Source organism: Aegilops tauschii, chromosome 5 (genome assembly GCF_002575655.3).
Source record: "Aegilops tauschii subsp. strangulata cultivar AL8/78 chromosome 5, Aet v6.0, whole genome shotgun sequence".
In the NCBI taxonomy this organism is placed as follows: Eukaryota; Viridiplantae; Streptophyta; class Magnoliopsida; order Poales; family Poaceae; genus Aegilops; species Aegilops tauschii.
The window spans coordinates 533,196,749-533,212,734 of record NC_053039.3 but is presented as its reverse complement, the minus strand read 5'-3'; the positions used below and the strand labels follow the sequence as shown (position 1 = coordinate 533,212,734).

General features: G+C 45.5%; 1 long non-coding RNA gene and 1 pseudogene across 1 annotated transcript; one reads left to right on the top strand and one right to left on the bottom strand.

The window, feature by feature from the left end:
- The first annotated feature begins 784 nt into the window (after positions 1-784).
- LOC109731764 (L-type lectin-domain containing receptor kinase SIT2-like) lies at positions 785-13,510 on the top strand (annotated as a pseudogene).
- Positions 4,043-14,557, bottom strand: LOC120965400 (uncharacterized). Its single transcript, XR_005758268.3, has 3 exons — positions 14,045-14,557; positions 12,572-12,996; positions 4,043-4,352 (listed from the first exon to the last, which is right to left on the bottom strand). It is a non-coding gene; the product is annotated as an uncharacterized lncRNA (long non-coding RNA).
- Positions 14,558-15,986: the final 1,429 nt, after the last annotated feature.

Here is a 15,986-nt window from a genome sequence, read left to right as displayed (position 1 = left end):
GACAGCAATATCTTGGACAAACAGTCCATATCACAAGTACTCCCTCCGTTTCTAAATATAAGTCTTTTTAGACATTTCAAATAGACTACAATATATGAATGTATGTACACATATTTTAAAGTGTAGATTCACTCATTTTGTTCCGTATGTAGTCACTTGTCGGAATCTCTAGAAAGACTTATATTTGGGAACGGAGGGAGTACTGGTCAAAGCTTTACACTTATCATGAAGCTTCATTTTCAGTTATTTTCCATCTTTAAATGCAATTGTTGAATTTCATTCCGGCCCATTTGACTTGATAAAAGACTACAAAAGGTTGATTGAGATCCTCTGCCTTTGCTGCAACGGAACAGGGATGCTCAAATTAGACTAGCATCATATCTCCATCCAAATCCAACAAACCATTGACTTAGTTAGAGATTTTTCTTAGGCTTACGGTGTTTACAAATCTTGGATGGATGAAACCAGAAGTGCTACACGATGCTTGCGTGAAATTTCCAGCCTTTGGGGGCAAACGTAGTGCTTCTCTTTAGAAATTTACTTTGGATTCGTAACTTATGTGCAAGTATGAAATATGATTCCGTAGGAGATATTTTAAGGGTACAAAACAAAAACATACACCACTACACGTACACACCCGCTGCGGAACTCCCTATGCCAAGAAATTAATCTGAACTACTCGGCATTGTCTTTACGACAGGCTACAGTAACTTAATATAGAGACTGACAATATATGTGAGGGTGTTCCTTAAAATCGATTCGAAGGTGTTGTTGACAATAAGCCAAAGAAATATCGCTGTCTCCATCAACTATTAATAAAACTAGACAATGGTAGATGTTGAAAAACAAAGACAGACTTCATACGGATGGTGCAAGGTAATTATTATACAGTATAAACTACTGCACCACGGAATGCTGCCTGAAACTATAAACTGTCTCGGTTGCCCACAAGTCCTGCCACTTGTTGAGTTGCAGCTTGCAAGTCCTGCCATGAAGCATACATCCTTCTTTCAGCACTTCATCTTCCTCTTTGGTCTTGTAGTCACAACCTTGGCCTCCGGTGATGATCAATTTCTCGTCTCCGGTTTCAACCAACAACCCAGCCTAACCCTTGACGGCTGTGCCGTGGTGACATATGGTGGCCTTCTTGATCTGTCCAATGGCACGACTGGTGTCAACGGTCATGCCTTCTACCCTACTCCTCTTCACTTCCGCAAGTCACCCGGTGGTAAAGTCCAATCCTTCTCAGTCAATGTAGTTTTCAGCATGTTCATCTCTTACGCAGGCATGGCCTTCTTCATCGCCCCCGCGACGAATTTCTCTGATGCACAAGGAGCCAAGTACTTTGGCCTACTCAACGAGAAGAACAATGGCAACACAAGAAATCGAGTAAATTGTTAAAAACCACCATAATTAGGGACCCTAATTCAGAAAACAACCAAGTTTCAGTTTTTTTTCAAAAAACCACCACCATTGTACTGATAGTTTTCAAAAAACACTAATCACTGGATTATAGACGTTTGACACAAAAACAGACAGCTGGGTCCCACCTGCAAGTGATGATGTGGCAAGAAAATTTGACGCCGTCCGCATGGACCGTTAATTTGACGTAGGCCCACTCGTCAGTGTCTCATATCTCTCTTCATCTCTTTCTCTGGCATTACGTCGAGCAGTTCGTGAGCTCCTGCATCTTCGAGGCGATCTCCACCATGCACGAGGCCGAGGCGCGAGGTGGCGTGACCCCGGCGGTGCAGCCGCACATTGGCGAGGCGGCGGAGCTTGATGCAATGCAGCTGCGCTCTCGAGCCGACGTCACCTGCTGCTCCCTCCAACTTTTAATTCCAAATCCCCATCGGCTACCGGCGACGGCATGGCTGTGCCGGCCTTGGGGCGGCACTGGAGAGGCGCGCGGGGTTGTGCGCTTGTGGGAGGACAAGTCGCATCGACCTGCGGCTGCGGGCAAGAGCGGGGTGGCCGTGAAACTCGGCAGCGGCGAGGCCGTACGGCGGCTACGGGCGACGCTAGGTACGCCGGTGATGGAGAGTACGGGAGGGAAAGATGGGAGGTCGAAGAGGACGGGAAGACCACGCAGCATACGTAGGGGGTGCAGGCGATGTACGAGGGCGACGCCATGGTCGCCGGCGGCGGCCGGAGCGCGACGTCGGGGCAAGGTGGCTCGGGGCCGAACGGGTCGACGGGTACTTGTCTTGAAGCCGCGCGAGGGCATGGCAGAGCTTATGGTGGTAAGAAGAGGCGCTGGGCTAGTCGGAGTGGAGCGCATCGACGATGAGGACGCCGGTCGGAGCCGAGGAAGAACAGGATGTGTGCGTCGCGTCTGAGTCTTCCCGCATCGATTCCTTCCGCGGGGAGCCTGGGCGTGCGTGCAGCCGTGCTCGAGCTACACCGCCGCGCCACCAACCGCTTGGCCGGCCGCGCCCTCCGCCGCCCCGGCGCACCAGCACGAGTCCCCCATGGGGAAAAGGAAGACGGCGGCTGCGTAGACACATAATTTTTATTTCTTTTCTTCCAATGACGCGCAGACCCCACATGTCAGGTCCTTTAAGCAATATAATTTCCGTCTGTTTGGACACGCTACATGGTGCCACGTCAGCAAGATAGTGGGACCCACCTGTCAGGTTTTCACTCACGCTGCTTTAATCTGGTTATCAGTGTTTTCTGAAAACTGTCAGCACAATGGTGATGGTTTTTTGAAAAAAAAAATCAAAACATGGTGGTTTTCTGAATTCGAGTCCTCAATTGTGGTGGTTTTTTGCAATTTACTCCAAGAAATCACATCTTCATGGTCGAACTCGACACCTTCAAACATGTTGAGCTCCAAGACATCAACGACAACCACATCGGCATCAACATCAACAGTGCAGTCTCCTTGCAACCCAGAACAGCTGGCTTTTATGAAGACGAGGGTGGTGCCTTCAACAACATGATGCTGAATGGAACCAAGGCTATGCAACTGTGGGTGGACTACGACGAGGGTGATACGCAGATCAATGTGACATTGGCTCCAATCAACATGGGCAAACCATCAAGGCCACTTCTCTCTGCAACCTATGATCTCTCAACTGTTCTCTCCGGCTCAGCTTCATACATTGGATTCTCAGCCTCATATTCTCGCAACACCCATCGGTACGTGATGGGCTGGAGCTTTGGCATGAATAGACCAGCTCCATCCATTGACATCTCCAAGCTTCCCAAGTTGCCTCTTATTGGCCCCAAGGCCCAGCCAAAGCTCTTGGGAATCGTGCTACCAATAGCCACTGCAATATTGATCCTCGCTATGGGCACTCTTGTCACTCTAGTTGTGATTAGGTGACGTATGCTGTGGTGCGTGAGGATTGGGAGGGAGAGTTTGGTCCATATCAGTTCTCATACAAGGATTTATTCCATGCTACAGGAGAGTTCAAGAACAAACACCTACTTGGAGAAGGGGGTTTTGGGAAAGTATATAAGGGAGTGCTTCCATCTTCTAATGTGGAGATTGTTGTGAAGAGGATGCCTCATGAGTCAAGACAGGGGATGAAAGAATTTGTCACCGAGGTTGTTAGCATCGGTCAACTCCGCCATCGCAACCTTGTGCAGCTACTTGGCTATTGCCGGAAAAAGGTGAACTGTTTCTGGTTTATAACTGTTAGGAAAGCAACTTAACTTTATTGAATGTCCAAGGGGCATATATATATTACACATGACTTGAGGCATAAGAAAACTAAACATAGACTAATAAGGACTCCTAGACCTATACTAATACTCCTTAACAATAACATGCCAAATGGTAGAATATCTACACTATGAAGAGCAAAAGGCCATTTTGAATTGGGTTCAGAGGTTTCGAGTAATCAAGGGCATTTCTACCGGCTTGCTTTATCTCCATGAGAACTGGGAGAAAATAGTAATCCACAGAGACATCAAGGCAAGCAATGTACTCCTAGATGGTGAAATGAATGGGCCGCTTGGTGACTTTGGCCTTGCAAGGTTATATGAGCATCGAACTTTTTTTTTGAAATGGAGGCGTACCCCCGGCTTCTGCATCATAATGATGTATGCATCCATCTTATTAAAAATCCTCAAAGTAGCACAATGTCATAAAAATATTACAGCTCGCAAGCGGAGCGAAACAAAGAAATGAAAAGTACATTCTCAAAATCGCAACCGGTAAGGCAATGTAAAAGATAAGCTCCCTAGACTCCTATCCTGTTATGCGACCGCCATCCGAACCGGTTGAATATAGCCCGTGCTACCATTTCCCACTGGTTGCACCCAGTAACCGAAGGCTCCCTGGAGTCCATAGGAGTGAGTAAGGACCACGTACGGATCCATGCGGTAGCTCTGAAGATGACCTGCAAGAAAGTTAAAGTGTGTTGTCTGTTAAAAATCATATCATTCCTACAGTTCAATATAGCCCAAAGAAGCGCACATATTCCAATCCGGATACGAGCCGCAGTAATATGCTCAACCCCAGCTAGCCACGTTCCAAACAACGAGTCTATATCAACTGGAGGAGAAATGTTAAATGCTATATGAATCGTTCTCAAAAGCAATTTGGCAAGTGGGCATTCAAGGAATAGATGTTGTATTGTTTCATCATGATCACAAAAACAACAACGTGAACTACCTACCCATCGCCTCTTTATTAAGTTATCCTTGGTGAGTATTACTTATTTGTGGACGAACCACATAAAAATTTTAATACGCAAGAGAACCTTAACCTTCCAAATGTGTAACGATCTTGAGATTGGGCCAGAATTAATCAAATCCATGTAGAAAGATTTCACCGTAAATACCCCATTTCTAGCTAACTTCCAGTGCGTCGAATCCGGTTGGTCAGATAATTGAACATCAATCAATCTCCGAACCAAGTGCATCCAGGCAGTCCATCGCTCACCAACTAACGCACGTCTGAACTGAATATTCAAGGGAATCGTTTGAAATACTGTGCCTACGTAATCCTCTTTACGTTGCACAATGTTATAAAGGGTGGGATATTGTACGGCTAGGGGCGTCTCTCCTAACCACGTATCCTCCCAAAATCTTGTTGACATCCCATTGCCAACCAAGAATTTGACCCTACGAAAGAACAAGCCCTTCGTTCTCATGAGTCCCTTCCAGAATGGCGAGTCAGTTGGTCTCATGGTAACCTGGGCGAGCGTTTTCGACTGCAAATACTTATTGTGAAGAATCTGTGTCCACATACCTTCCAGCTCTGTCTCTAACCTGTAGAGTCATTTACTCATAAGGCATTTATTCTTGATTTCTAAGTTCTCAATACTGAGACCCCCTTGGTCCTTGGGTCGGCAAAGAATATCCCACCGCGCAAGGTGGTATTTCCTCTTGGCCTCATCTGACTGCCAGAAGAATCGAGATCTGAAGAAATCAAGTCGCTTCCGCACCCTTTCGGTACCTCAAAGAACGATAATAGGAACATCGGCATACTAGTCAGTACCGAGTTAATCAGTACAAGCCACCTCCATATGACATAAGCTTGCTCTTCCAACAAGTAAGCTTTTTTCAATTCGATCTTCGATGCATTTCCATTGTTTATTGGATAACTTACGGTGATGAATTGGTATGCTCAAATAACTGAATGGCAAAGAACCTAATTCACACCCGAACAGTTGTCTATAGGTGTCTTGCTCTTCTTTGGCCTTCCCAAAGCAGAACAACTCGCTCTTGTGAAAGTTTATCTTTAGCCCAGACAATTGTTCGAAGAGACATAATATGAGTTTCATATTGCATTCTTTTGCAATGTCATGTTCCATGAATAAGATAGTGTCGTCAGCATACTGTAAGATGGAGCCTCCCCCATCGACCAGATGAGGGACTAACCCCTCCACTTGACCGTTTTGCTTGGCCCTACCAATAAGAATGGTCAACATATCGGCCACTATATTAAAAAGGAGAGACATGAAATCCCCTTGTCTCAATCCCTTGTGTGTCTGAAAGTAGTGACCAATATCTTCGTTAACCTTGATTCCGACACTACCCTTTTGGTTCCGCCAGGCCTCACTAAATCCTTTCATGCACATTGCCTGCTGAAGGAAAGGCCACTTAACTTTATCGTATGCCTTCTCAAAATCTACTTTGAAGATAATCCCATCTAGCTTCTTCGAATGAATTTCATGAAGCGTTTAATACAGAACGACCACCCCTTCAAGTATGTGTCGCCCTGGCATGAACGCTGTCTGACTCGGTTGTACCACTGAGTGAGCAATCTGTGTCAATCTATTGGTACCGACTTTCATGAATATTTTGAAACTCACGTTAAGAAGACATATTGGCCTGAATTGTTCGATCCGAACTGCCTCTTCTTTCTTTGGCAACAGCGTAATCATACCAAAGTTAAGATGAAACAGCTCTAAATTGTAAGTGCATCTAGTGCCCCTTAGTGATTTTGGTGTATTGAAGACTTATAGGTTAAGGGACTAATGTGTTTGTGAGTGTACACAGGTCTATAAGTCTATGAGGAGTTTGATATTTACAGAGAAAGTTGACCCCTAAAAATGATTGTCCTCAACTGAAGACTTTGGATTTCTGAAGACTTTCTAAAGACTTTGAAAGTGAAGAAATTGGTGTGACCTTGAAGACTTGGATTTCATGCGAGGAACATGAAGCGTGAAGACTTTTGTTTTCGTAGTTTCATTTTCTCTTTCTTGAGTCATAGGAAACACCGTACTGTTAAAGGGGGTCGAGGAAATACTAAGGAAAAATTTCCAAGTGATGCTCAACTCAAAATCCTACACCTACCAATCCCTTCGAGTGAAGCCATTGGAAATCTCATACAGTTCAGTCAATTTCTTCAGTGAAAGAGACGAAGTTCTTCTGGTCACTGAGGAGTTTGTTCTGACTGAGGAGTTAGGAATTCGCCAGTGCGGATTGCCTACAAGTGAGGAACATGATAGCCCTGAGGAATTTGATAGTCAAATTTCCGACCGTTGCTGTGCTACACGCCAGCTGTCCCAAAATATCTACCCACCTAACGGTCATATCATTGAAGGGCATTTATGTCTTTTCATGTCGGGCTGCTCCCTAGGCTATAAATAGCCGCCCCCTACAACCACTAGCTAGTTGGCTGCTCCGAGAGAAACTGACACTTGTCATTTGAGAGCATCCCATCCTCCGAGGACTTTGAGCGAAAATTATCAAGTGAGGAAAACCCAAACCCAAACACTTACAAACCCAAAGTGATTGAGCATCACTGAAGAGATTGATCCTGCATGGATCCGATACTTGTTACCTTTGAAGATTGTGCATCTTTCAGACGGTTAGGCGTCATGGTCTGAGCATCCAAGAGGAAATTGTGGATCGCCGAGTGAACGAGTTTGTGAAGGTTTGGAAGTCACCTGAAGACTTACCACGAGTGTTTGGGCGAGGTCTGTGTGACCTTAGCTCAAGGAGAATACGGTGAGGACTGTGTGTCCTCAGGTTTAAATACCTAGCCGCTCCAACCAGACGTACAACTGTCACAGCACATAGAACTGGTCTACCAAATCATTGTCTTCACCAAGCCTACTGGTTCTATTTCCTCAACTCTTTCATTTCCTCATTACCGTGTTGTGTATTTGTTCATATCTGTTTGAAGACTTTGACTGAAGACTTTCTCAATTTCCTTAGTTCAATTTCTTCGGTTTGTTTGTATTCATCCCGTTTATCCTATGTTTACGCTTTTTGTACTCTGTGCTTGTTTTTATTTCATCATGATGACCATGTTTATGTTCTGTTATGTTTGCATTTGAGTACTTATTCCCCTACAAGTAGTTCTTCGCTAAAGAATTTCCTCACCCTGAAATTCATCAGTGAAGAATTCATAAAAATCGCCTATTCACCCCCCCTTCTAGTCGACTTAACGCACTTTCATAAATGACCGTTAAAAAATCATGAAACATAGGCATAAGATCATCCTTAATAATATGCCAATATTTCCTATAGAATTCAGCTGGAAACCCATCTGGTCCCGGTGCTTTATTTGGTTTCATTTGTGAGATTGCATCTAGAACCTCTTTCTCAGTAAACGGTGCAGATAGAATATCATTCTCCTCTGCCCGCAGCTGAGGGATATCTCCAATAACATATTCATTTAGGGCCACCGTGCTTGCTTCCGGAGGCCCAAAAAGTTGTTTATAATAATTAGAGATATAAGCTTTCAGATTCTCATGCCCCACAATTGTCCCCTCGTCATGTTCAAGCTGTATTATTTTCTTCTTCCTATGTTTACCATTCACAATCATATGGAAGAATTGTGTATTGTCATCCCCTTGGACAACCTTAAGGACTTTAGCGCACAATGCCCACTTGAGCTCCTCTTCTCTAAGAAGAGCTCGTAATCCTTGCTCAACTTCGGACTTGGAGCTTTTCTCATTAACCGTAAGAAGGTTAACTTCAACTTTTAAATCTAGCGCTTCAATTAATTGAGTGAGTCGTTCTTTTTCTTGTCTGTATATCCCACTCTCGTTTCTGGCCCAACCTCGCCAAAACTGTCTCAGATGTCTGATTTTATTTTGCCATCTCTCAATACTAGCTCTTCCACTAACAGGAGTTGCCCATTCGCATGCAATGATCTCCAAAAAGTTTTCTTTCTCGAACCAACCTAGTTCGAAAGAGAAAGCATTCTTGTTCGCAATATGTGTAGCCTCTCCTGAGTCTACAAGAAGTGGTGTGTGGTCTGAGATCACCCTCTGCATCGCATGAACCGACACCAGTGGGTACTTTTGTTCCCATTCCACACTAGCGAGCAACCTATCCAACTTCTCATAAGTCGGAGTGGGCAACGAATTGGCCCATGTAAATTGTCTACCGGTGAGCTCAATTTCTCTCAAATTAAGACTCTCAGTAATCATGTTAAACATCATAGACCACCGTCCATCAAAATTGTCATTGTTCTTTTCATCTCTCCTCCGAATTATGTTAAAGTCCCCTCCGACTAGGATTGGCAGAGTTCCATCACCGCAGATCCGCACCAAGTCGGCTAAAAAGTCTGGTTTGAGTTCGGGTTGTGCTTCCCCATATACAGCAACTAGAGACCATCAGAAGCCATCCAATTTTGATCTCACCCTAAACTTGACCGCAAAATCTCCCCGAACCACGTTAAGCACCTCAAGTGTTTCACATCGAACCCCTAGTAATATACCACTGGATCTTCCTCTAGGAGGTAAGACGTGTCAATCAAAATCAATTCCTCCGGATAAAGTTCCAAGGAACTGTGAGGTGAAATTATCCCGTCATGTTTCCAGTAGCGCAATAAAATCTAATTTTTGCTGTATCGTTGTCTCTGCCAAGAACCTTCATTTAGCCAAGTCAGCTAGACCTCTGCTATTCCAAAAGATCCCTTTCATAAGTCATCATGGAATTTTTTCTTAAGATTAACCCTAGCACTTCTACGAACCGCCGAAGTAGGATATATTTTCTGTTTTCAGGGTCGCTTGGGCTTCTCCCCATCACCCTTCAGGAACGTAGACTCGGCAAGACACGAGACAGTGCCCTCCATCATTAGAGGCTCTACAGTGTCCGTAGTCTCCGACCCCTCCTCATCTTCGGCCTCCTTACTAGGCAAGAGTGAAAGAACATGCGGTGCCCCCATGTTTGATTTTGGTAATTGATGACAATCTCTATGGACTAATGGTTGCCTTGAGTTATATTTGAAGGTTTTGTCCATAGGCTTTTCTTGGAGTACATTTGTTGGTTTCAAGGAGAGTTTGTGATGACCAAGGTGCTATTCAAGGAATTACCTAAATATTGGTCTTGTGAGAGGTTGATCAAGACTAAGTAAAAGAGTGAATCAAGTTGATCAACACACAAAGCGTAGAAGATGTACCGAGAGGGATCAAGCAATCCCATGGTATGGTAAGCATTGTCAATTACGCTTTGTGTACTAACCCATGATCTTCATGAGAGTTCTTTGTGGGGTTAGGTTGCGGTGTGCAAGTTCAAGGAAGCATCACGAAGAGATCAAATGCTTGAAGCTTGTCGTCCATTGTGGTGACAATGGACTTGTGAAGATGTGCGAAAGAGTGGCTCACCCATAGTGGAGTATGGGGGAGCAATCAACTAGTCTTCATCGAGCCAACACATTCAAGAAAGGTGGTCCAACTTGAGGGAGTCAAGATCGTCTTCATCTAGCTCAAGTGGACCATGTGCAAGGCAAAGGTTTGCCCTTGATAGGTTTTCTATTTTACCGGTCTCATGATGGTAGTTGGGATACCGGGTTATAGGATCGATTGTCGTACTATCAAGGGGGGCTCTCGATGAGTAGCTTGATCGTATCATTCGTAGAGAGCTCAAACCATTGCATCCTTGCATCATCTTTCTTGGTTCTTGTTTGCTTCTCTTTGTGAGTTTTGGAGCTTCTGGTCATCTTGTTGACAAGCTCGAGTTCATCGAAAACGGAGTTCACTTGCATCGTCTATGATGTTTTCGATGTTGGAGGTTATGCCGGTTCTTCTCTGTTGGAGGTTTCACTCCTCTATGTGTTAGGCATACCTCCCCTGCCTCTTCTTACTATACCCAGTCGCTGTTTTGATGCCACTCGTTGTCTTGTATCCAACAAGCTTGAGTTTGCTCAATTCGGAGCTCATTTGCAGAAGTTATGGTAGTTCTGGTTTTATTGGATCCATCTGTTGTCTTTAGCTGCGTTTTGATAGCATCCTTTGTTTTCCTTGTCTATGCAAATATTGCTCTTGTTTGCCGAACTAGGGGGTGCGGTAGTACTGCTCGTTAGAGCGGTAGTACCGCAGGACCTTGCGGTAGTACCGCCCGCTGGTGCGGTAGTACCGCTTCTAGTAAGCGGTAGTACCGTGGTCCCTGCTTAGTTCCGCAGGTACGCGGCAGTAAGGGGCGGATGTAATTTTTTACATCTGCGCCTCGCGCGGTAGTACCGCGGCTGGCTTACGATACTACCGCATCGGGTTTTTGCATCGACTCCAACTCTGCGGAAGTAGACACGGATGTAATTTTTTATATCCGTGCCTTCCCCTCCCTGGACAGCCTCTACCTTGCGGTAGTATCGCAAGGGGGAGCGGTAGTACCGCGCCAGCAGTACTACCGCCCTCTGCCTTAGTGCATGTGTGGCTGTTCTGGTCTCTGCTGCGTGGGCGGTAGTACCGCGGGGCTCTGCGGTAGTATCGCGTGCCCCTGCGGTAGTACCGCGCCTCAGGTGCGGTAGTACCGCGTGCCCCCTGCGGTAGTACCGCGCCTCAGGTGCGGTAGTACCGCGCTGCGCAGGCTGAGTTGGTGGATAACGGTTGGATTTTCCCCCTCCTATAAAAGGGGGGCTTCTTCCCCAATGAACCTCATCCTTTGAGCTCGTGTTCTTCCCCCATTGTTGACCTTCTTCGAGCTTGCTAACTCTCAATCCCTCCATGGATTCTTGCTAGTTTTTGAGGGAAAAGAGAGAGGAGATCTAGATCCACATTTTCACCTATCACTTTCTCCTCTATGTGAGAGGAACCCCTTGGATCTAGATCTTGGAGTTCTTGGTGTTCTCCTTCTTGTTCTTCCTCTCATTTTCCTCCCTAGCATTAGTTGCTTTGGTGGGATTTGAGAGAGAAGGACTTGGGCACTCCGTGTGCCCTTGCCATTGCATTTGGTGCGTCGGTTTGAGTTCTCCACGGTGATGCGTGGAAGTTACAAGTTGAGAAATTTATTACTCTTGGGTGCTTGGTACCCTTGAGCTTGTTCTCTTGGGTGCTTGGGCGCCCTAGACGGTTGGTGGTGTTCGGAGCTCAATCATTGTGGTGTAAAGCTCCGGGCAAGCGTCAGGGTCTCCAATTAGGTTGTGAAGATCGCCCCGAGCAATTTGACGGGTTCCGGTGACCGCCCCCAAGGGTTGCCAAAGTGTACGGGTTCGGTGACCGCCCCCAAGGGTTGCCATTTGTACGGGTTCGGTGACCGCCCTCAAGGGTCCCTTAGTGGAATCACGACATCTTGCATTGTGCGAGGGCGTGAGGAGATTACGGTGGCCCTAGTGGCTTCTTGGGGAGTATTGTGCCTCCACACTGCTCCAAACGGAGATTAGCATCCGCAAGGGTGTGAACTTCGGGATACATCGTCGTCTCCGCGTGCCTCAGTTATCTCTTACCCGAGCCCTTTACTTTGTGATAGCCATATTGTTTCTTGTCATATATCTTGCTATCACCTAAGTAGTTTTTCTTGCTTAGCATAAGTTCTTGGTGCACATAGGTGAGCCTAGTTGTTGTAGGTTTTGTGCTTGACAAATTAACCGCTACGTTTATTCCGCATTTGTTCAAGCCTCAACCGTAATTATTTTAAAGCGCCTATTCACCCCCCCCTCTAGGCGACATCCACGATCTTTCAAAGAGATTATTACATATGTTTTCAAGAGCAGCCATTCCTAAATTCTTCATGTCATCATCATTCATAGGTTTGACTGATGCGAGATTCCGAATTATTTCAGAAGCCCGCTCCGCTTCTAAGTCTAAAAGATCATTTACAGATTTCGCAACCTCCTTCTCATTTGAACCCAAAGATATACCTAAATCGTTTGCCTTATCAACAATCTCATTACCGCTGAAATGCATAATTGAACAACTCTTATCGAAAGACATACCTGTAGTTGCCTTGACATCTCGAAACTTGGCCGCCCTCTTGGCGCGCGCTAGCTACAGGTCATCTGCATCCGGCTGTCCCTGGATCCGGTTGCTGACACGCCTGCCAGCCGTCACCGGATCCGTGATCCCACCAAAAGCGATAAGCTCCTCCGTAGTCCTCTCCCGAGGCGAATGCTCCCGGCTCCCACGCCCTTCCCTTATTGCCGGTGAAGAAGGGTAACGTCAAGCGGGTATCGCCAACGGTAGTACTAGGGGAAGGAGATCGTGGAGCCACCTGCTCGACAGACCACAAACCACACATGTGGTTGATACCAAGGGATACCTTGCCGCCGAGCTACTGCGGACAGGGAAGGCATCCCCTCATACATGTTTTTGCCTTCGGCATGTTCCTTCTTGAGACTTGAGGTTGCTTGCGGTCAAAAACCTGTCCAGATAAATGCAAACGGAAATGAAGTTTTCTTGGTAGATTGGGTACTCGTGCATTGGAACAATGAATCGCTTATCGAAACAGTGGATACTAGGCTGCAATGTGACTACAGCGTTGATGAGGCATGCATTGCATTAAAGCTGGGACTTCTGTGCTCGCACCCGTTTCCTAGCTCAAGGCCTAGGATACGGGAATTTATGCAATACCTCGACGGTGACATGCCACTACCCGAGCTGAGGAAGACGGTACTGAGCTTGAATATGGCGCCATTGGCAACAAACAACGGATCGAATGCATTCATCATGTCATATCCACAAATCACGTCGAGCTTCTGCACGATGTCTGGCCTCTCAGGAGGAAGATGATGCCTACAGTATTTCATCGCTGAATACTTACGCTGTTCAGTATGAGCACCCATATCAAATGCAGTACTATGTCCTAGAAATAAACGTGCAGCGGATGATCACTTATACATACCCCGCAAAAAAAATGATCACTTATACATGTATAAAGTGAGCTAAAGTATCTACAACATTTTCATTCAGATGCGCATAAGGTTGTACTCCCTCCGTTTCAAAATAGATGACTCAACTTTATACTAAAATTGGTACAAAGTTGAGTCATCTATTTTGGAACGGAGGAAGTATGTATTAATTCGATGGTTTTATGTATGTTTGCTTTTCGAACCCTTCTGTGCGACTTGCTTTGGGAAATCGGGAACATTTTGCTTTGTTTCATGTGTGTGAGAATTGTACGGATTTGTGTTAGCTTGCTGTTCAAATTGAAAATGAGACAATCCAAGGGCTAATCCTCGTTGGTTTTTTTTATAGGAAAATTCTGCGAGCACCGCGCGTCAAAGCCAAGGCTTGAACTTGAATGGACTGGCAGCTAACCTTAGCTGCCCAGCCAACTGGTCGACGCGTAGGGATTTCAGATATGGTTGTGCACTCACAGTTTCAGACACGTTTGTGTGCAAACTGAATCTATTCCTGGTGCTACTCTTAGCGCGCGCTAATTAGATTCGAGCTTCAGAAATTGCGATTACCTCGTAGCCAGAGTCCTCCCCGTCGCAGTCAGGCCGCCGGGTCTCGTCGGCATCGGGCTGCCGCCCGCTGGAACCGGGGGAGCCTCCTGCTGCAGCTGGGCCACCGCTCGTCGAAATCAGCCCGCAGTGGACGCCGTCCAGGATCTGCCGGCGCAATCGACCGCGGCTTCACCTCACCAGCCGCCGAGCTCCGCCGCAGGGGAGCTCCACCCATGTGAAACCAGAGAACGAAGCAGAGGGCGACCAGCGAAAGCGTACCCACTCGCTTTACGCTTTGTAGTAGTAAAAACGTTTCCTTCACTTGCACATTTACTCCCTCCATTTCATCAATGAATAAATCAAACTTTAACCATAAATAATATATATTTTTGTGACTTCAAAATTATACCACGGAAAACTTCTTTTCGATAAGAACTCAATGGTTTAAATTTTTAGCAAATATAATCCATATTTGTTTGGTCTATTCTCTACTACTTCCTTCATTTTTATATACAAGGCCACAAATTCAAATTACAGGTATCAATGTAAAATTTAATGTCTGCTTTAAAAGTCAGCATTTCTTTTCGTGTTTGAAGGGCGATGTGCCGTCATTCTCGTTCGTGTTTGACGGATTTTTGTACCCAAAAAATCTCAATTTATTTGTTCGAGCTGTGATGGACCGGCATGCAAATAAATACAGCCAGATATGAGAGAAAATATTAGTTTGATTTATCAAAGTGCTACCATATGACGTTGTGGGTCCCACGCATGTCTAAAAAATTATGAAAGAAACAATATATTTAATATTGTACTCTATTTGTAGAGCTCATCATGTAGAATACAGTGACACAAATAGATTGATCGTTTGCACTTTGGTTTTATAGAAATAATTATCAGAAGGGAGATATACGTCAGTACAAAAGCTAGTTGCTAAAGTTGTAATTAGCGTGCATGCATAATGCATAGGCAGCCATGCATATCTGCTAATACTAATGCATACAGGTTTTACCCAGCTATTTTTTTTAGACAACCTCGCGAAACTTTATTAACCCGTCATAATGTTTACAGGAACGAAGGGAAGACCTCTGGATGGCCTAACCAAACATGGCGGCCCAATCCAAAGGTAAGAGAATATTTCGCTAGGTTGTGAACTTCAAAATTTAAGCTCCTAAATTCATGAACTAAATCACAAGAAATATAAGAGGACGATCTATCTAGCACCTCCTTCAAAACTACTGAACTACGCATGGTTGCAACGTGACAAACCAAGGCCCACAATGCATTGAGCACTTTCCATCTTGGGTGTGCCGACGTGTGTATGTCTATCTATAAAGTAAAAAAAAAAGGGCGTAAGCATGACTTAGAGATAATCATGGGTTGCCGTACAAGAATCAAACACGCACGCCAATACTGTATTCCTAACTAAAGGGATTCCTAACTAAAGGGATCATCGTGGAGAGCAAGATTTGCTTGTCAGCGGCCGCCTATATAAAGCGAGGCCAGCCCCTCGTTCAGAAGGGGGAAACGCACGCCAAGGCGCATGATGCCCGGCCAAACATCTCTGCCTCTCTAATGCAAGGAAACTGGCTACAAAATTCACAAAAGCGCGGCATGTCTACTCCTACAAGGATAGTCGACCGTTGCTTCATGCAAAACATGACGAGCGTATGCGGCTAAGGCCAAGTACGACACGAGGAGGCAAAACGAAATACTATCTTGATTCCGCCCCTCACGAGGAGGCGAGGCTACAAATTATACATTGATTTTGTCTCGCACAAGAAGACAAGATCACGAGGAGGGGACGTCCATACAATCCACATTGATCTCGCTCTTCCGAGGAAGCAAGATCAATTTCGTTTTATTGGCAAGCATCATCCAATGCATCTGTGATATATTCCACATCGACATCTTGGCCGAGTGTCGACGAGACAAAAGGCTATGCACACCATTATCTCCATCATAC